Consider the following 21,874-nt stretch of genomic DNA (forward strand, 5'->3'; position numbering starts at 1 on the left):
TGGCACCGGTTCTGGGGACCTGGGCGAGGGTGACACTCGTGAGTGACGTGTCCTTGTTCCCCCCCGAATTCTCCCACTGCCCAACGGGTGCTCATGATGTGGGGGTCCAGCATGGCCTCCTCCTCCGGGGGAGGCCTGGGGGATAAGGGGGGGGGTCTCAGTAGTCTGGGGAAAGGGAAAGGGGAGTCCAAGCATGAGCTCCCCACTCACCTGTCCTGGGGTTTTTTGGTGGCTGCAAGGAAAAGGGGAGGGGGTGACCAAGGGGACACCGGGACCCCTGAACCTTCCTGGACCTCGGCAACTCCAACCACACATGGGACTCACAAATCTCCACTGCAGCCCCAATCCCCAATGGACCCCTGATTCCCCCAGGACACTCTAAGAACCCCTGAAGCCCCCAGAACTTCTGCAACACCACAGGGCCCCATACTCCTCCTGGTGTCCCAAACCCTCTGAGTTCGCAGAACAGCAAACCTGGAAGGAGAGGCACCCCCTAACTCCCCCAGGACCCAAAAAGATCATCCAACATCCCTTCACAGCCCTCCAGGAGCTCCTCCAAACTCTGCAGGACCTCCCAGTGCCACACCAATGTTCTTCAAAGTCCACCCAGGGATGGCCCTGGAGCCCAACCAAGACCCTCCAAATTCCCCCCAAATCCCCCAGGACCCCCAGATGAGGTCACTGCAGGCTCAGTGTCCCCCAGCTCAGCTCAGGGACCCTGGGTGCTGCTGAACTCTGCCCCCACTCTGGGGTCTCCCCCTCACTCCAGGACCCCCATGCCCCCCCAATGTCACCCACCCTGGCGGTGCCACCAGTGACAGCCCCCGATGACAGCCAGGAGCAGGAGCAGGAACAGGAGGGTCCTGCCAACATTCACAGCCACTGCTGGGGACAGAGGGGACACATTGGGGTCATCCTGAACTGCAGGAGTCCTGAACACCCCGGTGACCCCATGTGACCCCACCTGTGACCCTGGGTGAGCCAGGTGTCACCTCCAGTGCCAGCTCAGGGCTGAGTGCCCGGAACACATGGTGCCCGTCCTGTCCCAGCTGGTTGGTGGCCACGCACTGGTAGGTGCCCAAATGTCCCACGTTGATGTCCCTGAGCTCCAGGAGGGGACCCCAGGCCACCTCCTGCCCGTTGTGCAGCCAGGTGAAGGTGACAGGGGCTGAGCCCACCTGCAGTGAGCAGCACAGGGTTACATTGTCACCTGCATGTACCTGGTGTGACAGAGCACCGGGGGTGATGGTGGAATTGGCCACGGGCACTGCGGGGACACAGACAGGGCTGGCACATGGCAAGGTGGGATGGGGGTGCCATGGGTGGGGTCACCCCCAGCCCGAGGGTCCTGCTCACCCAGGACGGTGACATTCAGGGGATCACTCTTGGCCACACTGTCCCCGTCGCTGACCCGGCACCGGTACTGGCCGCTGTCATTGTCCCCAACATGGCGCAGCTCCAGGCTGGGGCTGGTGCCCAGTGGCGTCCCCGAGCCCTCCCGGTGCCAGGAGAAGGACAGGGGACCTGTCCCCATGGCCACTGCACAGCTCAGCACCAGGCAGTCCCCAAGTGCCACCTGTCCCCCGGGGGGCTGCGCTGAAAAGGACACCCCTGAGGGCAGGACCCCTGCAGGGGGACACAGGAGGGATTGGGGACTCAGGAGGGGTGGGGGACACGGGAGGGGAAAGAGGGGGATTAGAGGGGAGCAGAGAGGATGCCAGTGAGCAGAAGGGGACCATGGGAGGCATGTTGGGACCTGGGGACAATGGCGAGACACCGTGGAAATAGGGAAAGACCCAGGCAGGGATGGGAAACCAGGCGAGAGACTGAAGAGACTCAGGGAATGATTTGGGGTTTAGAGATGGGGAGGAGGACCCAGGGAAGGAAGAGAGGTGAGAGGGTGGAGCAGGGACCTTGGAAAAGGTGGGGAATCCATGGAGGGATGGGGAGGACAAAGGGAGGGATGAGGGATCTTCGGGGGGAACTGAGCAGTCCTGGGGGAAACCAAGAGGGACTTGGGAAATTTTGGGTGAGCCAGGGAGGAGTAAAGGGAGGGATGAAGGTTTCTGGCAGAGAGGGGAAGGCCTCGGAGGATGTTGGGCTTCCCTGTCCCCATCCCTGTACTCATTCTGCACTGTCACTGTCACAGGCTTCGACTCACTCCAGTGTGACACTCCATAGCCTTTGCAGGTGCAGTGGGCACTGTGGTGCAGCTGCAGGGGGGACAGGGACAGCTCGGTCTGTCATGGGGCCCCTTCAGATGCTTCTCTCCATGGTAGAAGTGCACGTGCGTGAGGTGTTTGTTCTGCCAGCTCCGGCAGCACAGTGTCAGTGTGTTCCCATCCAGCAGCACTCATGCTGGCACCTGCAGCACCAGCCAGTCTGGGGGACAGAGGGGACCTGTCACACCAGGGGCATCAGGAGGGCCATGATGGCACCAGGTGACACCAGGAGCCAGCCATTGTGAGAGACAAGTCTCCTTACTCTAGGAAGCTCTTGGATGTCCTCAGAGCAGGGCACAGGCTCTAGTCACACAGGAGGTAACCCATGGAGCAGAGCCCACCCAGAGCCCTTGGGGTCACTGTGGGTGCCAGGCTGGGGGAACCCAAACCCCCCTCACCGTCTGAGACTGTCACGGGGGAGGCTGAGCCCAGTGCCGGGTCTCTCACATGTGTAGGTGCCACTTTTGGTGACAGTGAAGTGGTCTCGTCCCTCCTGCCACAAGCGCCGCTCCTCCTTGTACCAGGTTGGTGGCACCGGTGTTCCCTGAACCCTGGCAGGTCAGTGTCACCCGGTCCCACAGCACCGCCGGCCTCCAGGGGGGCTCCACCAGGAGCTGGGTGGTCTGGGCACCTGCAGGTGACAGGGCACACCAGCCTGCCAGGGCCAGCGTGGGGCTGGGGAGAACGGGGTGGGGCAATGGCATCCCCCAAGGACTCACCAGCGAGGCCGAGGGTCTGGGCTGGAAGGGAGAAGGGACAGGGCTGGGTGGCGGTTGCACCGTGGGGACAGCAGCACAGGGGCACTGGGTGTGGGGACTGTCCCTAACTGTCCCCATGGGGTCAGCAGTTCTTTTGATAAAGTGCATGGGAGTGGTGCCAAAGGATTTGGAGAGGCAGGGGGACACGTCTATGTCACTGCCACCCGTGCACTCATCCCCATGGCTGCATCCTCACCGGTCTTTTCCCTGTTTTGTCCATGCATCCCAGTTTCCTTGTCCCCATACCCAGAGCTTCCTGAGCCCAAAGGTGCCAGTCCCCACATTCCTGGCCCCACATCCCCATCCCTGAATTCCTGACCCCCTCTGCCTGTCCCCAAAGCTACCCTATATGCCCAGTCCCACCAAGGTCCACTGTGGGTAACATGGACTGGCACTGCTGCCATTGGGGACCTCAGGGGACCGCGCAGCCCCCCTCTGACCCCTCCCCTCCCCATCCCTGGGGTGTCAGGCCCGTGCCCAGGGCACTCACCCCACAGGAGCAGCGCCACCTTCCTGGCCATCCCGGTGTCCCCAGCCATGTGCACCGGCTGTCACTCACTGCTGTGGCCACTGCTCCCCTGGCTGGCGGCTCTTTGGTCAAAGAGGAAGGAAGCAAGGTCACATCTCGCCCTCTTGTGTAGGTGGCCCTTGGCGGGGGCACAGGGCCCCAAGCTGGGCACAGGCTGGGGACACGGTGGGATAGTCTGGGGACATGGTGAGGGATGGTGTTGCCAGGAGTGGGGGGCTCAGGGGATGTGGGGAACCAAGGATGGGTGCCCAGGAGAATGTGGGTCCAGGGGAATTGGGGTCTCCATGCCTTGAGGGATTCAAGGATGGGGGTGCTGTGGGAACATGGTCCCCAGAGATTTGGGGTCATGGCATGTGGGTGCCAGGATTGGGGGTGCAGGGGGAAAAAGGGGAGCCTCAGGAATAGGGCTTCTGTGGGAAGAAGAAGCCCATGGGATGGGATCAAGGCAATGGTGGTGCTGGGCAATGGTGGTGCTGGGATGGGGGTCCCCAGGGAGGAGAAACCAAGGCAAGGGGGGTCCCATGGTTGGGTTGCCAGGGGAAGGGAGGTGTCAGGGATGGGGAATGGCTGGATGGGCACAGGGGGCACAACTCCTTCATGGGGTGCCTCAGATTTTGGGATGAATCAGAGCCCCACACAGCCCCCCAGTGCTTATGGCCAGGGAGGCACCCCAGGGTTGTCCTGGGAGGCTCTGTGTCTCTGTCCCAGACACCCCTGGGCTTTTGCCCATCCCCTCCAATTTCCTGGCTCAGCCATCCGAGGGAGCACCTGAGCAGGTAACAGCGGGGTGGATCCCAGAAAGAGGAAAATGAGGGGGTGGGGGATGCAGGCAGTGGTTGGGGGGCTGGGAGGGGGGGGGGGAATGGGTCCCTCTGGCTGGGACCTCAAACACTTTGATTTTCTCTTTCCTGCAGCAGAAAGAAGAGGTCATTGGTCCAGTTTATAGAATCCTTTTAGCAGTTGTTGTCCCACTAAGTCACTCAAAATAAAAACAAACAAATCCTGAAGAAAGTAGGCTTTTTTGTTCCCTTTAGGAGCCCATTGGTGCATCCCACAGCAGAGTTTGCTTGTGGATAATAGAGAATGTGGAATCTCCCTGAGTGTCCAACAGCTCCATGGGATTGTTCCCTGCCTGTTGGGCAGCAAAACAGCCCCTAAGGAAGCTTTTTCTTGGGCCACATTTAGGAACTCTCCCCATTTTGCTCATTCTCACACTGAAACTTGATTGACTTCCCTTGGAGGAAGGGGAGAAGCTCTGCCCATCCTTAGGACAGTGCACAGGAATCTGTGGAAATGCCCGTGTGTGCCTCAGGCTCTGATTCCCTGGTAAATCCACTCCAGCCTGCCCTGAATTCCCCTGCCTGGCCACTCCCTGCTCCTGCTGTGACACCCCTGTTCCCCAGCCCCTCGTGTGCAGCCCCTGCTCAATATTTCCACACTTTTCCCTCTCTTCTGGTGTGCACATCCAAAACCTAAACATTCTTTCCATGAGGTTCCTAAGGGCTGCAGGTTTTTTCAAGGAGGGTCGAGGTCAGGTTGTTGAGCAGATTGTTGTGGAATTTGCAGTAGTTTTGTGGTTTTCTCAGACCCTTGGGTACAGGGAGAAAATGATCAATTGCTGCATTTCCAGACAGGTTCCCTCACAGTTGCTCCTTCAGGGTGTGTTTTGTGGAACTCAGCACATCACTCCTGATGTCCAGAGTTGCCGAGGTAACCCTTGGGGGGCTCAGAAATCCTGGAATGTTGCCAGAAGTGCTTGGTTGGATTTTGACCCTGCACGGGATGTGCCACCTGTATGAGGACAAGAGGATGAAGGGTGGTGAAGGAATTGATTATTCACAAGGTGAAAATACAGGTTTTGGGATTCTGGTACAGGGGGGTTTTTAGGAGACAAGATGGAGGAATTTGGGCGTGTCTTGTCCTTCTCTCTTCTTCTTGTCATCCATCTTTGGTGGTGATGCTGGCACTTTGGGATTGGTTCACATTAAATGTGCACTTGTTAATAAGGGTAAAAGGTATTGGAAGGTAAAGGTAAATATCTTATACGTAGTTTTTAGTATAAAAATAGACGACCGTCCAGTGGGAGGTCACTGTGCCCATGGCTGTCTTGCTGGGCAGACCTCTGTCAGGCTGGGAGACGACTTTATAGATAAGAATTAATAAACAATATTGAAGACCGAAAAATCTGAAGAGTGCACTCATCCTTTGGCGCGCGGGCTGTCCCAAGGCCATTCTACGCCTAACCGGGCCGGGACAACAGGCCGAGATCGGAGACTTGGCGTCTCCGTCCAGGCGACCCCCACCAAAGGGGGGGTTACAGCCCTGAACATCCGAGAGGGCAGCTCCCGACTTGGACGAATTCCCAGGAGAGCACTGATAACTCCTTGGGAGAGAAGCCAGAAAGCGGCCAGGAGAGTCTGAAAGAAAAAAAGCAGCAGCCACTGAGAAGACCATCACACTCAGCTTCTGCCGAAGAAGGTTCTCAGCAGAACAGCCCGGACCGGAACTGGAAAGGCGCCTCTGGATCCATCTCCTGTGACCTGCTGGACGGAGATCGGGAGCCTTCAGACTGCTCTGACGATGGAGATTCGGTGAGAAGGTCAAATTTAAGAACATTGGGGGTACACTCTCCCAAGAACAGCTGGGAATTTTGTCCGCCTTACAAGGCGTGGCAGACACCCATACAGTAGGGATCCCAAAGAAGGAGCTTAAAGACCTTCTGTTGTGGGTGAGACTTAATAACCCGTTTTCAGAGACGCATCTGTTGTTTGAAGTGGGGTTTTGGCAAGAAATTATTAGACATCTTTATCTCTTAGCCACGAAAAAGGACGAGACAGCCTTGAAATTGCTGTCTCCGGCAAGAATTATGTTAGAAGGTATCTCAGTGTAGTCAAAAAGGTTGGCCAGGCAACAACTTGTTGTGAGTCCCTCAGAGGCAGGGGGAGGAGAGAAAGGCTCCAAGTGGAGATTGGCTCTGGCCCCAGCTAGCCAGGGGGAAAAGGCTCTTGAGGAAAGGGAGCAGGGAGCAATGTCATTGCCTCCAGCCCCACCACCCAGAAAGCCCAAGAGATCCCTAAAACGCCCTGAAACCCCAGAGAGTAAAGGGGTTTAAGGCTCCGACTCAGGCTCAGAAGATACCATCCTACTCCCAGAAGAGTCGAGGTTTTCTCCTCATGAGCCAGAGGGAGAAGGGACGGGAAAAGCGGCGGAGTCGGAAGTAGGGGTCCGAGGGGGAGAGAAGGGGTCGGGGGAAGCGCTTTCTCGAGGTGAGCACAGCGGCGTGGCGGCGACGGTGCGGGCTGGCAGGGGGAGCGCGCGTGAGGAGGTGATGGGAGACACGGGTTCTGGTGCGGCTTTTGCGAGCGCAGCGCCGGGAGCGGCCGGCACGGTGCCCAAAGCGCGCGCGAGGGGCGAGGCTCGCGGGACTCCGGGAGAGGGGTCTCAGACCCAATCTCAGACCGAGAGCGTCAGACACAGGCAGCGAGTCAGGAGCGGCCACACAGCCCCAATCGGCTGCGGTAGGGAGACGCAGGGGACGCGCGGTTGTGATGTCAGGGAGCTGCGCCGTGACTGGTTAGTTCGGGGCCGTGCAGCGCGGTGATTGGTCGGTTTGGCGGAGCGCGCTGCTATTGGCTGGGGGAGCCCGCGCGCGCGGCGGAGGTACCTTGAGCGCGTCTGGGGCGTTCTCAGGTGGGTTTAGGGGGATCTGAGAGGAATTGGGAGGGTGTGAGGGGATTTGGGGGGATTGTGAGAGGAACTGGGGGGGTTGTGAGTGCATCTGGGGGTTCTGAGGTTGGTCGGGGGAGAAATTTGGGGAGTCCGAGGAGATTTCATAGGGTTTGGGGGAGATTGAGGGGTCTGAGGGGGATGTGGGGCAGTCTGATGGATTTGGGGGGGGGTCTCAGGTGGGTCTAGGGTGAATTTTGTGGGGAAATGGGGGGTCTGAGAGTCCTGGGGAGGTTTTGGGGTCCAGGGTGGTTCTGGGCCAACCGTGGGGGAGCTCTGGGGAGTTTGGGGTTCCTGGAGGGGTCCTGGGGGAAGATTTGGGGGTCCTGGGTGAAATAAACAGGGCCAGGAGACTTCTTCTCCTTTTTAATGCCTTAATTAAAAGTGATCAGCTCAGAATTGGGCAGGTCAGCAGCTTCCTGTCGTCTCTCCCAAGGCAACTCAGAAGAGGAGGATACGCACAGCTTTGTCCACAAGGGGCAGAGCTGGGGGATCAAGTCCTCATGGGCGCCTTTAGGGCCTGCTGATCCCTTTCCAGTCGTTAGTTTGGACCGAGTCTCGCTCCCCTCCCAGACCTGGCCTGGGGGATCTCGAAGACAGGGTGAGGAACGATGAAGGTTTCTAGCATCTCTTGCAGGCCCAGCACTCCGCTCCTCACATCCAGACATCACTCCAGTCTCTCAACTCTCATTTGGCTCGTTGCTTTTGGGGTCTTCTCAGTACAGTGGGGGACCCATGCTGCATTGTGGTCTTGGAGTCACTTTGCGTAACCCCCCCCACCTTCTCAGGTGTCTTCACTATGAGAAAGGTACAACTTAGCCTCGGGCAAGGCTCTGCTGATACAAAAGGAGCGATTAGCCTCAACGACCCGTGATTACAATAACAAAACACACAGAACTTGGGCAGGGCCAGTGATCTGGCTGCCTTTTGAAACTTTTTCTCATAAAAAAAACATTAACCGAATTTTTGTTCATAACACTGGGGGGTCCCAGGCCCACCCTGAACCGGGATCTGGGGGTTTCGGGGGGAGGGGGCACAGCAGGGTTTCCCCCCCCCCCCCCGGTTTTTGGGGGTCTCCCACGGTGCCCCCTCCCCAAAAAGCTCCGAGGGCCCCCTGAAGTGGCTCCTGTTCCACCGGTCGGTGCCCCCTGATCCAGGACGGCCCCACTGAGCCTGGGGGATTTTGGGGGCATTTGTGGGGATTTTAGTGCTTTGAGAGGGTTTTTGGGAATTTCAGGGTGGCTTTTTTGGGCTTTGTGAGTTTAGGAGGAATTATTGGGTCGATTGGGGGAGAATTACTGGCTTTCGGTGGGAGCTATGTGATTTTGGGGGTTTTGTTGATTTTGGGGCATTTTATTGGTGTTGTGAGGGGTTTCTTGGGGGTGGGATTTATTGCAATTTTTGGGAAATTTTATAAATTTTTATGAGTTCCACTGGGATTTTTGGAGATTCTCTGGGGTTTTTGAGGGTTTTCTTGTAATTTTTTGGGATTTTGTGGGGTTTTAGTGGAATTTTAGGGGGGGCTTTTGGGCATTCCCTGGGTGTGGGGAAGGCCTCAGAGCCACCAAAATCTCCTTAAAATTCCCAAAAGTCCCAATAAAACCCATTAAATCCCAATTAAATCTCTCAAAATCTCATTAGAACACCCTAGAATCCCAATAAAAGCCCACAAAATCCTTTAAAATCCCAATAACTCCAAAAATCCTGATTAAACTCTGCAAATCCCCCAAAAATGTCCCCAAAACCATAAAAAGTCCCACAAAATCTCCCCCAAGATCCAAAGAAATCCTGGCAACACCCAAAAAACCCCACAATACCCCCCCAAATCCCGCCAAATATCCCAAAAAACCCCAAATCCCCAATGCATCCCACTAAATGCCACCACAATTCCAATAAAATGCCCCAAAATCTCCTAAAAATCACAATAAAACCCCCAGAATTTCTGAGAATCCCCCAAAATCCCAACAAAATCCCAGGAAAACCACCCAATTTGAAAAAAAAGCTACCAAAAATTCCAATAAACCCCCAAACGCCCCCAGAAAAACTCCCCCTCAAAATGCCAATAAAATCCCCCAAAAATCCAAACCCCCCAAAATCCACAAAACCAGCCACTCCCAGTCAATCCCAGTATGATTCCAGTCACTCTCAATGTGATCCCAGTGTAACCCAGTATGGACTCAGCTGCTCTCAATGTGATCCCAGTGTGATCCCAGTTGCTCCCAGCATAATTCCAGATGTTCCCAGTTCCTCCCATTATGATCCCAGTTGCTCCAAGAATACTCCCAGTCCCTCCCAGCAGGGTCCCAGTCGTGCCCAGTTGCCTCCAGGGTAGATTCATTTTCCCCCAGCATCATCCCAGTTGCTCCCAGCATGATCCCAGCTGTTCCCAGTGTGGTCCCAGTCCCCCCAGTATGGTTAGAGACACTCCCAGTTTGTTTTAGTTACCTCAAAATGATCCCAGTCTTGCCCAGTTACTCCCAGTTTCCTCTAGCATAATCCCAGTTTCCATCTGTTGCTCAAAGGGTGGCCCCAGTTGCTCCCAGTATGATCCCAGTTGCCCCAGTTATAGTCTCAGTCCTCTCAGCACGGTTCCAGTTCCTTCCAGCTGTTCCCAGTTGCTCCCAGTGTGTCACATTTTCCTCCCAACATGGCCCAGTAGCTCCCAGTAACCCCCAGTCAGGTTCCATTCACACCCAGTATAATCCCAGTATGAGTGTAGCCACTCTCAGTATGATCCCAGTCTAATCCCAGTGTCTCCCAGTCACTCCCAGTCTGATGCCAGTGCCCCCAGTGTGATCCCAGTTGCTCCCAGCATGGGCCCAGCTGTTCCCAATGTGCTTCCATCACTCCCCTATGGTTACAGACATTCCCAGTATGGTCCCAGTTGGACCCAGTTGCCCCTGCTCTAGTCCCAGTCACTCCCCAGATGATCCCAGTCCTTCCCAGCATGGTCCCAGTTATTCCCAGTGTGGTTCCAGTCCCCCCAGTATGGTTCCAGACACTCTCAGTATATCCCAGTTGTACCCAGCATGTCTGTAGTCATTTCCAGGCACTGCCAGTGGCCCCAGTAAGGTGTTAGTTCTCTCAGTATGATTCCCCAGTCATGCCCATTGTATCCCAGTTGCTTCCAGCATGCATCCCGTCCTTTCCAGTTCCTCCAGTTTGCTTGCAGCATCATCCCAGTTTGTCTCAGTTGCTCCCAGTAGCCCAAAGTGTGATCCCAGTTGCTCCCCTTCAGCCCCAGTATGATCCCAGTAAGCTCCAGTTTGATCCCAGTCACATGCCAGCCCTCCCAGTGTGGTCCCAGTATAAACCCAGTTGCTTCCAGTCTCTCCCAGTATGATCCCAGCTGCCTCCAGCATGGTTCCAGTTGCTTCCTAGATCAGCCCATCAGTCCCAGTATGATTCCATTTGCTGCCCGTGTGCTCCCAGTTGCTCCCAGTCACTGCCAGTATGAACCAGTTGTGCTCCATATGGTTCCAGTTGCTCTCTTTCACCCTCACTTTTGTTCCAGTCACTCCCAGTATCTCCCAGTGTATCCCAGTTCCCTCCAGCACGTTCCCAGTCACTCCCAGTTGCTCCCAGTTGGGTTTTTGGGGGGATGTTTGGAGAATGAAGCAGTCCAAGGCTGAGCGGAAAAGGCCCCTTGGGGAGACATCGGGGGGTGCCGGTGGCGGCTGCCGGCAGAGGCAGCCTGGAGGAGCAGAGCCCTGTGTGCCCCAGGAGCCCAAAGTGGGGAGCCCAGAGAGGGGGAAGCGCCACCGTGGGCGGGAGCCTCCAGAGCCTGGAGAGGGGCAGGGGGGACTCCTTGGAGCCGCTGAAGCCCAAAGCAGAGAACGAGGGGAGAAGGGAGCCTGGGAGCCCAAAGAGCCCCGGCATCCCGGAATGGGGAGAGCGAAGAGGGGGGAGCTTTTGGCATTGCTGGGGCTGCCAGCAGCCTGGGCAGGGCGGGCACCGAGGAGAATGGGGACCCCCAATGCAAGCGTGACCCCAGCAGCTGGGACAGGGGGGTACCTCTGAACACCAGAAGGGAGGGACCAGGGATGGGGAACTCCTGGGAGGCTTTTTCAGGGCTGAATCTTGGTGTTTGGGAGGTTTTTCTGGAGTCCAGGTGTCCGGTGACTTGTAGAGATGGACTCGGGCAGAGGGACCTTGAAACTCAACGTGTGTTGGGGAAGATGAAACAGGAAAGCCTTATAAATATGATTGTCTGGCAAATGATTTTGAGAATATAGAAAGTATAAGCAAGATTGAGATGAAACCAAGTTTTTAGATACCTAGTTAGTGAACAACTGGAAAACAATGGTGTGGCCCAACTGAAGGTAATCCCCTTTTGATGAAACAATTCCCTCTGCTTGCAGAGAGATTCAAGTGTCAGAGCAGACCCTACTAGCTCAGCAGAAGGGGTCCAAAGAGTAGTATTAAGGGTTTAAAATGTAACACAGTATGGTGATGTAATTATTTTTATAGGCTGTATATAAATGCTGTAGGATTTGTATCTTGTACTACATTGGTTTGTGAGAAATAGAATATTCAACCCAGAAGAATATTTATTGTATTGTAACAGGAACCTAACTCTCTTACGCTCTTACCCTCTTACTCTCTCACCCTCTCATCCTCTCTGCCCCTCTCCTCTCTCAGGCCTGCTCTGAGCTGTGGCTGGCAGCTCCAGGCAGGGCCCTGCACCCAGGCCCTTTGCAAGAAACCGCAAGTTCCACGCCCTGGCTTCAGAGATCTCTCGTCTCTGTCGCCACCGTCCTACCCCCGACGCTCCTACAAATGTGCTCAGCCCTTGTTTTCCCCAAACCAGGATTTCCCATTCCCAACCCCTGGCAGTCTGTGAGGAAGAGGAAGATGCCCCAGGACACTGATGCAGGTGAGGAGGAAGTCAGTGTCCCTTTCCCCTCTGTGCTGCTCCATCTCCCAGCCCAGCATGGCCCCGGCTGCAGCTCAGCCCTGGGGGGATCTCCTTGCCCTTGCCTGTGGCAGGGAGGCAAATCCCATCCTGTCCTTGTCCTTCCTCCCCCAGAGCAGGAGCTGAGCATGGAGAGCAGGGAGGACAAATGCCCATGGCAGAACCTGGTGGAAGAGGCCATTTTGAGCAGCTCCATGGTGCAGGAAGCCAACGGGGAGGAAAAGGCCCAGAGATGCCGCACGAGGAGGGGCTGCAAACGCAGCTGGCGGGGATCTGAGGGGAAAAGAGGCAGCCTGGGCCGGGAAGGCGGCCAGAGATGGAGCCAGAGCTCGGAGCTGGTGCTCCATGAGCAGCTCCATGATGGGGAGAAGCCCCACACATGCGTGGAGTGTGGGAAGAGCTTCAGGTGGAGCTCCGAGCTGATCCAGCACCAGAGGACCCACACTGGGGAACGGCCCTACGAGTGTGGGAAGTGTGGGAAGAGCTTCACACTGAGCTCCACCCTGATCCTGCACCAGAGGATACACACCGGGGAGAGGCCCTACAAGTGTGGAGAATGTGGGAAGAGCTTCAGCCAGAGCTGCCACCTGATCAAGCACCAGAGGACCCACACTGGGGAGAGGCCCTACGAGTGTTCCAAGTGTGGGAAGGGGTTTCCAACCAGCTCCCATCTCCTCTGCCACTATCAGAGTCACAGAGAGGAGAGGCCCTTCCACTGCCCCGAATGTGGGAAGGGATTCAAGTACAGCTCCACCCGCGTCACCCACCGGCGCATCCACACAGGGGAGAGGCCCTACGAGTGTGATAAATGCAGGAAGAGGTTTCAGACTAGCTCCCATCTCCTCTGGCACTATCGGATTCACACAAAGGAGAGGTCCTTCCAATGCTCCGACTGCGGGAAGGGATTCAGGTGCAACTCCAACCTCATAAGACACCAGCGCATCCACACTGGCCAGAGGCCCTACGAGTGTCCCCAGTGTGGGAAGAGCTTCTCCAGGAGCTGTCACTTGACCAAACACCAACGGAGGCACCACTAAGGGAAGTCCTGCGAGTGCCCTGAGTGTGGGAAGAGCTTCGTGCGCTGCTCCAGCTCCATCCCCCACTGGAGGAGGCACTTTGGGCACAGCCCTGGTCACTCACACTCCCTGTGATCCATGCTGGGAACACACCTGGCTGCTTCTCCTTTTGGTTTGGCCTCAATTTTCTTTTGCTTCATCTTCATCCCGAAAAAACAGCCAAGACAGAGTTAAATGAAATAAATTGATCAAAGATGTCTAAAGTTCCACAATTTCAGACGTTTTTAGGCTGGAATTGATGGTGTGGGGACAATATTCTGGAGGATTTGTGGGTTCTGTGGGGGGATTTTGGGCAATGTTCTCCATCTCTTTGTGCTCCAAAAGCCAAGAGGGTCACCTCAAAACAACTGAATCCCACTGAAAACAACTGAATTTTAATTCATACGGGCTCAATCCCACATCAAAATGGCTTGTTCCCATCTTAAACTGAATCCCATGCCAACCTCACTTGATTCCACTGATGGCATGGTGAGATGGGGTTGGAAGGAGATTGGGAGAAGTAGGATCCCAATTTGGAGCAGTGGGATGGGGATTGTGTGGGGTTCGCTGGGTTGGATATATTTGATAGTAAACAAAACTTTCAGGGTTACCGATTTCCGTCCCGTTCATTTTCAGTCAGTTGCATTTGTGTTTGCAGAGTGCCACCTTCTCAGCTGATTGTGTTTGTGTCCTCCTTTCTCTCCTGCCTCTCTTTGCTTGCTCTGTTTCTCTCTCAGTGTCTCCCTTGAGCCAGGGCAGCTGCCACCAAAGACCCTGCCCTGATTTAGTTCCCAGTGCAGGAGCTACAACAGCCATGGGTGAAGTTCTGAAGGCTGGCAGTGAAATGTCACTGTAGGATCTTGTTCCACTTGGCTTTTGGCCCCTTCTTAAGAGCTTTCCTTCAAGGGCAGGAACATCTTTTCCTGGCTGAGAACTGGAATTCCAGATCCTTGGAGTGTGTGCTGTGCAGGACCATACGGACTGGGGTCATGTGGACTGGGATCATATGGGCTGGGACTGCACAGACTGGGACCATATGGATCAGGATCATACAGACTGGGATCATACAAACTGGGATCATATGGATCAGGACCATACAGACTGCGGTCATGCGGACTGGGGTTGTATGGGTTGGGATTGTACAGAATGGGATTACGTGGACCAGGATTTCACAGGCTGGGACTATAGGGATTAGGACCAGAGACTGGGATCATACAAACTGGACCGTATGGACCGGGATGGCTGCACCGGATCAATGTGAACTGAGGGGGTCCTGCCCTGCCCAGGGGTCCCTCCCCATCCTGCCTGGGGGCACAGCCAAAGCTCCCTGGAACGAATGCAGAGGTCTGGGGGGGATCCCAGTGCCAATCCCATTTCCAGTCCCGTTTCTGACCCTGGTGCCAGTCTCAGAGTGATCCTGGTGCTGATCCCGGTCCTGGTGCCTGCCTCAGTCTCCATATCAGTCCCGGAGCACTCCCAGTGCTGATTCTGGTGCTCTTGTTGATCTCGATCCCGGAGTGGTGCCGGTCCCGGTTTCAGTCCCAGTGTTGGTCCGGGAGTGGTGCCATTCTCGGTGCCGGTGGTGGTGCTGGTTTCAGTGCTGGTCTCAGTCTCAGTCCCGGAGCAGTTCTGAACCCAGTGCTGCTACTGGTGCTGGTCTTGGTCCGGGAGTGCTCCCAGTGCCAATCTCAGTCTCGGTCCCGGTCCCAGAGTGCTGCCAGTCTTGGTGCTGGTTCTGGTGACGGTCTCGGTCTCAGTCCTGGAGAGCTCCCGGTCTCGGTCCTGGTCCTGGTCCCAGAGCAGTCCCAGTGCGGGCGCCAGGTTCCAGTCTCGGTCCTGATCCCAGTCCTGGAGCGCTGCCGGTGCCAGTCCCATTTCCAAAGCGCTCCTGGTGCCGGTCCCAGTGTTAGGCTTGGTCCCAGTCTTGGTCCCAGTGCCAGTTTTGGTGCTGGTTCTGGTCTGGGTCTTGGTTCTCGTCCTGGTGCCGGTCCCGTAGTGCTGCCAATCCCAGTTCCAGTGTCGGTCTCAGTCTTGCTGCTGGTGCTGGTTCTGCTGCTGGGTTTGGTCTTGGTCCGGAGAATTTAGGTCCATTTGGGTGATTTTAGATCAAACTGGGCAGGTTTAGGGTGTGTTTCAGATCCCTTGCAGGGATTTCAAGCCTTTTGGGGTGGATTTTAGGCCCCTTTGGCTGATTTTAGGCCAAATGTGGTAGGTTTGAGGGTAGATTTTGGATCCCTTTGGATGATTTTAGGCCCATTTGGGGGAAGTTTGGGCCTGTTTGGCTGATTTTAGGATAAACTGGGCAGTTTTAGGGTGGATTTTAGATGCCTTTTGATGATTTTAGGAAAATCTGGTAGGGTTTAGGCCCATTTGGCCCATTTTGGCCTTAAACTGGGCAGTTTAAGGGTGATTTTAGAAAAAACTGGGCGGTTTAAGGGTGGATTTTAGATCTCTTTGGATAACTTTAGGGTCATATGGGTGCATTTTAGGCCTCTTTAGGTAATTTTAAGTTGAACCAAGCCTTTTAACGGTGATTTTGGATCCATTTCTGTTATAGATGGCTAATGAGATGATTGGCTCTCGCAATTAAGGGATGAATGCTGTGTGAATGTTAAGAGAAGCTTTATTGATGTGTGATTATGTTATTGCAGTCTGTTGTTTAGATGTCCTCTGTTCTCCCCACAGCCCCCTTTCCCCCCTATTGTTACCATCAGACAGCCTGAGCCATCCAGGACAGGGGGAAAGAAGGCGAGTACAAACACTTGTTCCTAGGGGAGGGGGCGTGGCATGGCAGCACCTGACCCTCCAGTCAAGCAGCAGGAAAGCAGAGTCCACCAATAAACAGCAAAGAAGAGTTGACTGACAGACTGTGGGAGGGGCCAAGGTTGGCTGATGCAATTCCCTTGGGTATAAAAGGTGAAGTGTCCATCTTGAGGACGAGGCAGGCACGTGGTAGGCAGCCACGAGGGAAGCTCCCAGGCCTGTTCTTCCTTATTTAGTCCTTTTGCTGGCATTTTTGTTAAGGTTGAATAAACCTTTTAAAATATTGAACGTCAGCAGTCATTTCTCACAGTAACCAAGGGTTCCTTTACTGGAGTTTGGTGCACAGGAGAAACACCAGCCATATATTCTCAAGAGGTCAAAATGGTGACAAAATTTTACTGGCAAAGTACAGAAAATCAAGAAACTTTGGAAAAAGATTTAATAAAATATGCAATTCAACATAAAACACCATAGCAGTACCTTCATTAACTCAGCCCGTTGCACCTGGAAACATTTAAACACTTCAGTTGTTGAGGTATCAAAAAATGTTCCATATCAAGAGCATTAGAAGGAGAAGACAGAGAGGCAGGAGGGCAGAAGCTCTATAGAAAGAAATGCCCATGGCTACCAACTGCTGGGGTTCCAGCATGGGTGAGACACAAACCCCAGCCATGGAGCCCTTGTGACCCATCAGGGCCCCTCTGGAACAAAGAAACCATTGCTGACAGTCCAGAAACTCATGGAACCAAGGGGCCATTGTGACCATGCAGATCCAAGGACACCACGGTGGCACAATGGAACCTCATGGGAGCAAAGAGACCACTGTGACACTCTGGTGCCTCACGGAATCAGGGGGACCATTGTGAAACTCAGGCCCCCTGTGGAGCCAAGGGCCAAGGATGAAGCTGTGGGGCCCATGGAACCAAGGAGCCATTGTGACACAGCGGGGCCACAGGGAGCCAAGGGGCCATGGGGACATTGCAAGGGCTCAGGGAAGCCAAGGGGCCATTGTGACACTGCAGAAGAAAGGAGAACACTGTGACACTGCAGGGACTCCTGGAATCAAGGAGACCATTGGGACACTGTGGGACCCCATGGAACCAAGGGGACAGGGAGCCGGTGTGGCTGGTTTGGGGTCCGGAGGCTGCTGGATAGGTCTGGCTGACCTTGGCATGTTGAGGGCTGCTCCTCATCTGCCCCTGAAGCACTGGGGCTCTGGGCTCTCCTTGCCATGGGAGAGAACTGTTCTGATCCTCCTCCAGGGCCCTATGGCCAAAACTGGGATTCCTTCTCCAAATTCCCTTACATGCAAAGATTGTTCCCAGATGAAATCTGCCAGGACAGACAGATCTGGCTGCCTTGGCTACCTGGGGCCACCTCTCATCTGCCTTTCAAACACTGGGACCATGGGCTTTTCTTTCTTATGGGAAAAAAACATCCATCTCAACCAGGTACTCATGGCCAAAACTGGGCAACTGCCTCTGGAATTCCCTATATCCAGGGATAGCTCCCAGACAAAAGCTGCCAGGACTGACAAGTCTGGCTGGCCTTGGCTTCCTGAGGGCTGGCCCTCATCTGCCTCTGAAACACTGGAGCTCTGTGCTTTCCTTCCTAATGAAAAGAACTCTTCTTCCTGTCCAGGCACCCACGGCCAAAACTGAGATTCCACCTCCAAAATGCCCATTGTCCAAGGAAAGCCCCTAGACAAAAGATGCCAGGAGAGACAGGTCTGACTGGTTTGGCCTAAGGTTGACCACCTCTCATCTTCTTCCAAAACACTTGGACTTAGTGCTTTACTTTCCTTTGGAAAAAACCACCCATCTTGACCATGGCAAAAATTGGGATTCCACCTCCAAAGCTCAGTACATCCAAGGATTGCTCCCAGGTGAAAGTGCCAGAACAGACAGGTCTGGCTGCCCTTGGGCTCCTGCGGACTGTCTCTCCCCTGCTGTCCAAACACTGGGGCTGGGTGCTTTCCTTCCTGTGGAAAAGAACCATCCTTCTTATCCATGCAGAAACGGCCAAAACTGGGGTTCTACCTCTGGAATTCTCTATATCCAGGGTTGATTTCAGACAATAGCTACCAGGACAGAGAGCTCTGGTGGCTGCCCCTGCCACACTGGGGCTGGGTTCTTTCTTCCCATGGAGATCCCTGGGACACTGTGGGGACCTCATGGAACCAAGGGGATCATTGTGGCCCCACTAGAGCCCATAGAACCAAGGGGATCATGGTGGCACTGCTGGAGCCCATGGAACCAAGGGGCCATGATGACACAAAGGGGTTCCATGGAGCCAGAGAACATTATGGCTCTGTGGGGCCTGATGGAATCTTGGACACCATTGTGACCCTTCAGGGCCTCGTGTCACCAAGGGAGCATTATGACACCTCGGTGTCATGGACACAAGGGACCATTGGGATACTGTGGGGCCCCATGGAACCCAGGGAACATGGAACAGCTCTGGCTGGCTTGGCCTCCCAGGGGACATTGAACAGCTCTGCCTGATGTTGGGATGTCAAAGTCTGCCTCTCCTCAGCTCCTGGAGCACTGGGGCTCCATGCTTTCCTTCCTATGGAAAAGAACTGTCTGACTTTTCAGATGCCCATTGCCAAAGTTGGTACTGTCCCTAAAATAATTCCTATTTGCAAGGGTATCTCACAAAACAAAACCTGCCAGCTCTGGCTGGCCTTGGCCTCTGTGTTGTAGATAGGGACAGGCGTTCAGAAGATCTCGTGATGTGACGGAAAGGCAGGACCCTCTGTTCCCCTTAGATAAGACCCTCTGTTCCCCATAGATAAGAAATTAACATAGGAGTGTAGCCTCCCTTAACTGAATACCAGTAACTTTCCATCCCCTACCCAGTAACTTTCCACTCCTTACTAACCATAGATGGTAAAGACAGACCCACTGTGACGTAGAAGACCCCCAAGATTATAAAACCCCAAGAGATGAGATAATAAAGGCTTTTGGACCGTCCACCACATTGGTGTCTGCGTGTGTCCTTGGCCCAAGCGACCCTGGAGAGTGGGTGGCCGTGCCATTTCCTCAGAACCAGGTCGCCTTGCCTTATACCAGAAGGCAACACCTCTGATGGTCACCTCTCATCTGCCCCTGATACAGAGGGGCTGTTGGAGAATTTTGTTCAGACATAGCTTGAAGGAAAAAAGGCCATGAAAATATACAGCTGATGGAAAAGTAAAAGGCAGCTAAGCAGCAGTTCCCAAGCCTGTTTCTGTAAATAACTAGGTTCTCAGGCACATTTTTATAAACAGCAGGATTCTCAGACAGTCTTCTCATAACAGGTAAACATTCTGTCCTTGGCTGTTTTGGGAACAGACATGGAGGTTTTGAGAACCCTTCATATCAGGGTGAGAACACAAATCTCGGTTTCAATAAACAAACCACATGTATTGAAAACAAAGGGAGGGGTTAGTGTTTGATCTGTAGCCTATGGTGAGCTCGAGTTTTGCAATATGTATGAACTTAATTAACACGGTTATAAAAACGTGCCTTTTGGATCAATAAATCTGGAGTTTGATGCTCATCAATCGGATGGTCGTCTCCCTTCACTTCATCAAGGGGCTCTGTTCCTTCATTCCTATGGAAAAGAACCAGCCTTCTTGTCCAGGGACCATGGCCAAAATTAGAATTTTGCCTCCCAAATTCTGTATATCCAAGGATTGCTCCCAGACAAAAGTAGCCAGGACAGACAGGTCCAGCTGGCCCTGTCCTCTGGTGATTTTCTTAGACTATGAGCTGAATGTTTTCATTTGGAAACACCTTGGAGAGGGCTCAGAGATGTCCCAAGGAAGGGCTTGGAGGCCTTGGGCACATGAGCTCTGTACAGGGAGAAAGGAGCTCTGTGCTCAGTGGGGTGGAGACTGAGGACAGTGGAGCAGAGCCATGAGAGTGTTTAAAGGGAGATTTCAGGGATGGTGGATCCTTTTGACATAGTGGAAAACAGCCAGGGAAAGAAAGAAAGAATTAATGCCAAGGGCAGCTGGGGAGGCCCAGACTGGCACCAGGAGACAGGAATTTCCCTGCCAGGGCAGGGCTGTGGTGCAGCACGTCCCCAGCAGGAGCCTGGAGCAGCCCCAGGCTCTGTGTGGGCAGGCAGAGGCAGGCAGGAGGCAGAGCTGTCAGCAAAGGAAGGGCCCAGCCAGGTGGGGCAGCCGGGGCATGCCGACAGCCTGCAGGGACAGAGGCGCAGGGCAGGGACACCGTGGGACAGCCTGGGCTGCACAGGGCACAGGGATGGGCAGCAGCTGCAAGACAGCCCTGACAGAGCCAACATGGGCAGCACTTTGGCCATGGCTGCTGGGCCTGGGCCTGAGGCCACGAGGGGACAAGTGACCCTTGCAGGCCTGGGGCCTCATTGCCTCCTTGTCCCTGCTCAGCAGCCTGGCAGGGGCCGCCCCATGCTCCTGCCCTTGGCATTGCACATCCCCTCATGCCAGTGCCCATCCCGGGAAGAGTCCTGAGCAAGGAGGGAGGGACAGGATCTGCCTGGCCAGGGCCTGGGGCTCAGGCCTTGGCCCTTTGCAATCCTGAAACTGTGGTAGATAGGGAAAGGCTCTGCAGAAGATCACACGATGTCACGGAAAGGCAGGACCCTTTGTTCCTCTAAGATAAGAGATTACCCTAGGAATGTGGCCCCACTGACAGTAGGAATGTGGCCCCACTAACAGTAGTGCCAGTAACTTTCCATTCCTTACCCAGTACTTTTCCATTCCTTACTAACCATAGATAAGAAGGACAAACCCCCTTTTGACGTAGAGAACCCCTAAGACTATAAAACCCCACGAGAAGAAGTAATAAATGCCTTTTGACCGTCCATCATATTGATGTCTGCGTGTGTCATTGGCCCGAGCGGCCCTGGAGAGTTTGGGCCGCCGTGCTGATCCTCAGAACCAGGTCGCCTGCCTTGATCCAGAAGGCAACAGAAACACATCCAGTTTTGCTCAGCACAGAGAAACCTTTGCCTTGTTTGTCCCCAGCTGCCATCACCTCCTCCAGTGTTCTGCTCTCCCTGGAACCTGGGGACACTTTCTCATTTGTGTCCCTGACAGGGATCTCTTTAAAGTACAAGAAACTTCAGTATTTCAATCTCACTTTGAGCTCTTGAGAAGTTCTTTGAACACATTGTGAGGAACTGGGTCTGATGCAAAGAGCACCAAAGCCCCAGAGGGTCATTGAAGTCCCTGTGCTGTGTCTGTGCTGCTGAGCTGGGCCGGGCTCCTGGCCCAGAGGCAGCTCCTGGCAAGGGCAGCACTGCAGAAAGACAGCTCTGGTCAGGAGCAGCTCCTGTGCACAGCCCAGCAGGGCTGGGGCACTGCCAGGGCCCCTCAGGGACACCAGCAGTGCACAGACAGAGCTCACAGGGGCTCAGCACTGGCAAGGGGCTGTGGCATGTCCCCGAGGGGGCTGTGTCACAGCAGCACCTCTGTGGCTGTGTCATAGAGGTACAGAGCAGCTGGAATATCAGCAAGGGGCTGTGTGACAGCATAGAGTGGGCTGTGTGAGGTCACAGATTGGGCTCTGACATCACAGAGTTTGTTGTGTGAGGTCATTGAGAAGCTACAACATCATAGAGGGGACTGTGTGACATCACAGAGCTGGCTGTGACATATAATAGGGTGTGAGGCCATGGAGCAGATCGTGCCATTATGGAGGATGTCTCTGTGACATCAGAGAGTGGGTTGTGACGTCACTGGGTGGCCGTGTAACATCATGGAGCAGGCTGTGACATCACAGAACAGACAGTGATATGAAAGTGTGACTTTGTGACATCACAGAGTCTTCTGAGACATCACAGTGCAGATTTACGATATCCCCTGTTTCTGTGAAATCACGGGCTGTGTGACATCACAGATGGCTATGTGACATCACAAGAGGCTGTGTGACATC

The 21,874-nt window shown here is 54.6% G+C and overlaps 1 pseudogene; it reads left to right on the forward strand.

Annotated features, from left to right (window-relative positions):
* The window catches only part of LOC131569230 (zinc finger protein 850-like), a 337,185-nt pseudogene that overhangs the window by 148,810 nt on the left and 166,501 nt on the right, over positions 1–21,874 (forward strand).

Source organism: Ammospiza caudacuta, chromosome 29, assembly GCF_027887145.1.
Source record: "Ammospiza caudacuta isolate bAmmCau1 chromosome 29, bAmmCau1.pri, whole genome shotgun sequence".
Lineage (NCBI taxonomy): Eukaryota > Metazoa > Chordata > Aves > Passeriformes > Passerellidae > Ammospiza > Ammospiza caudacuta.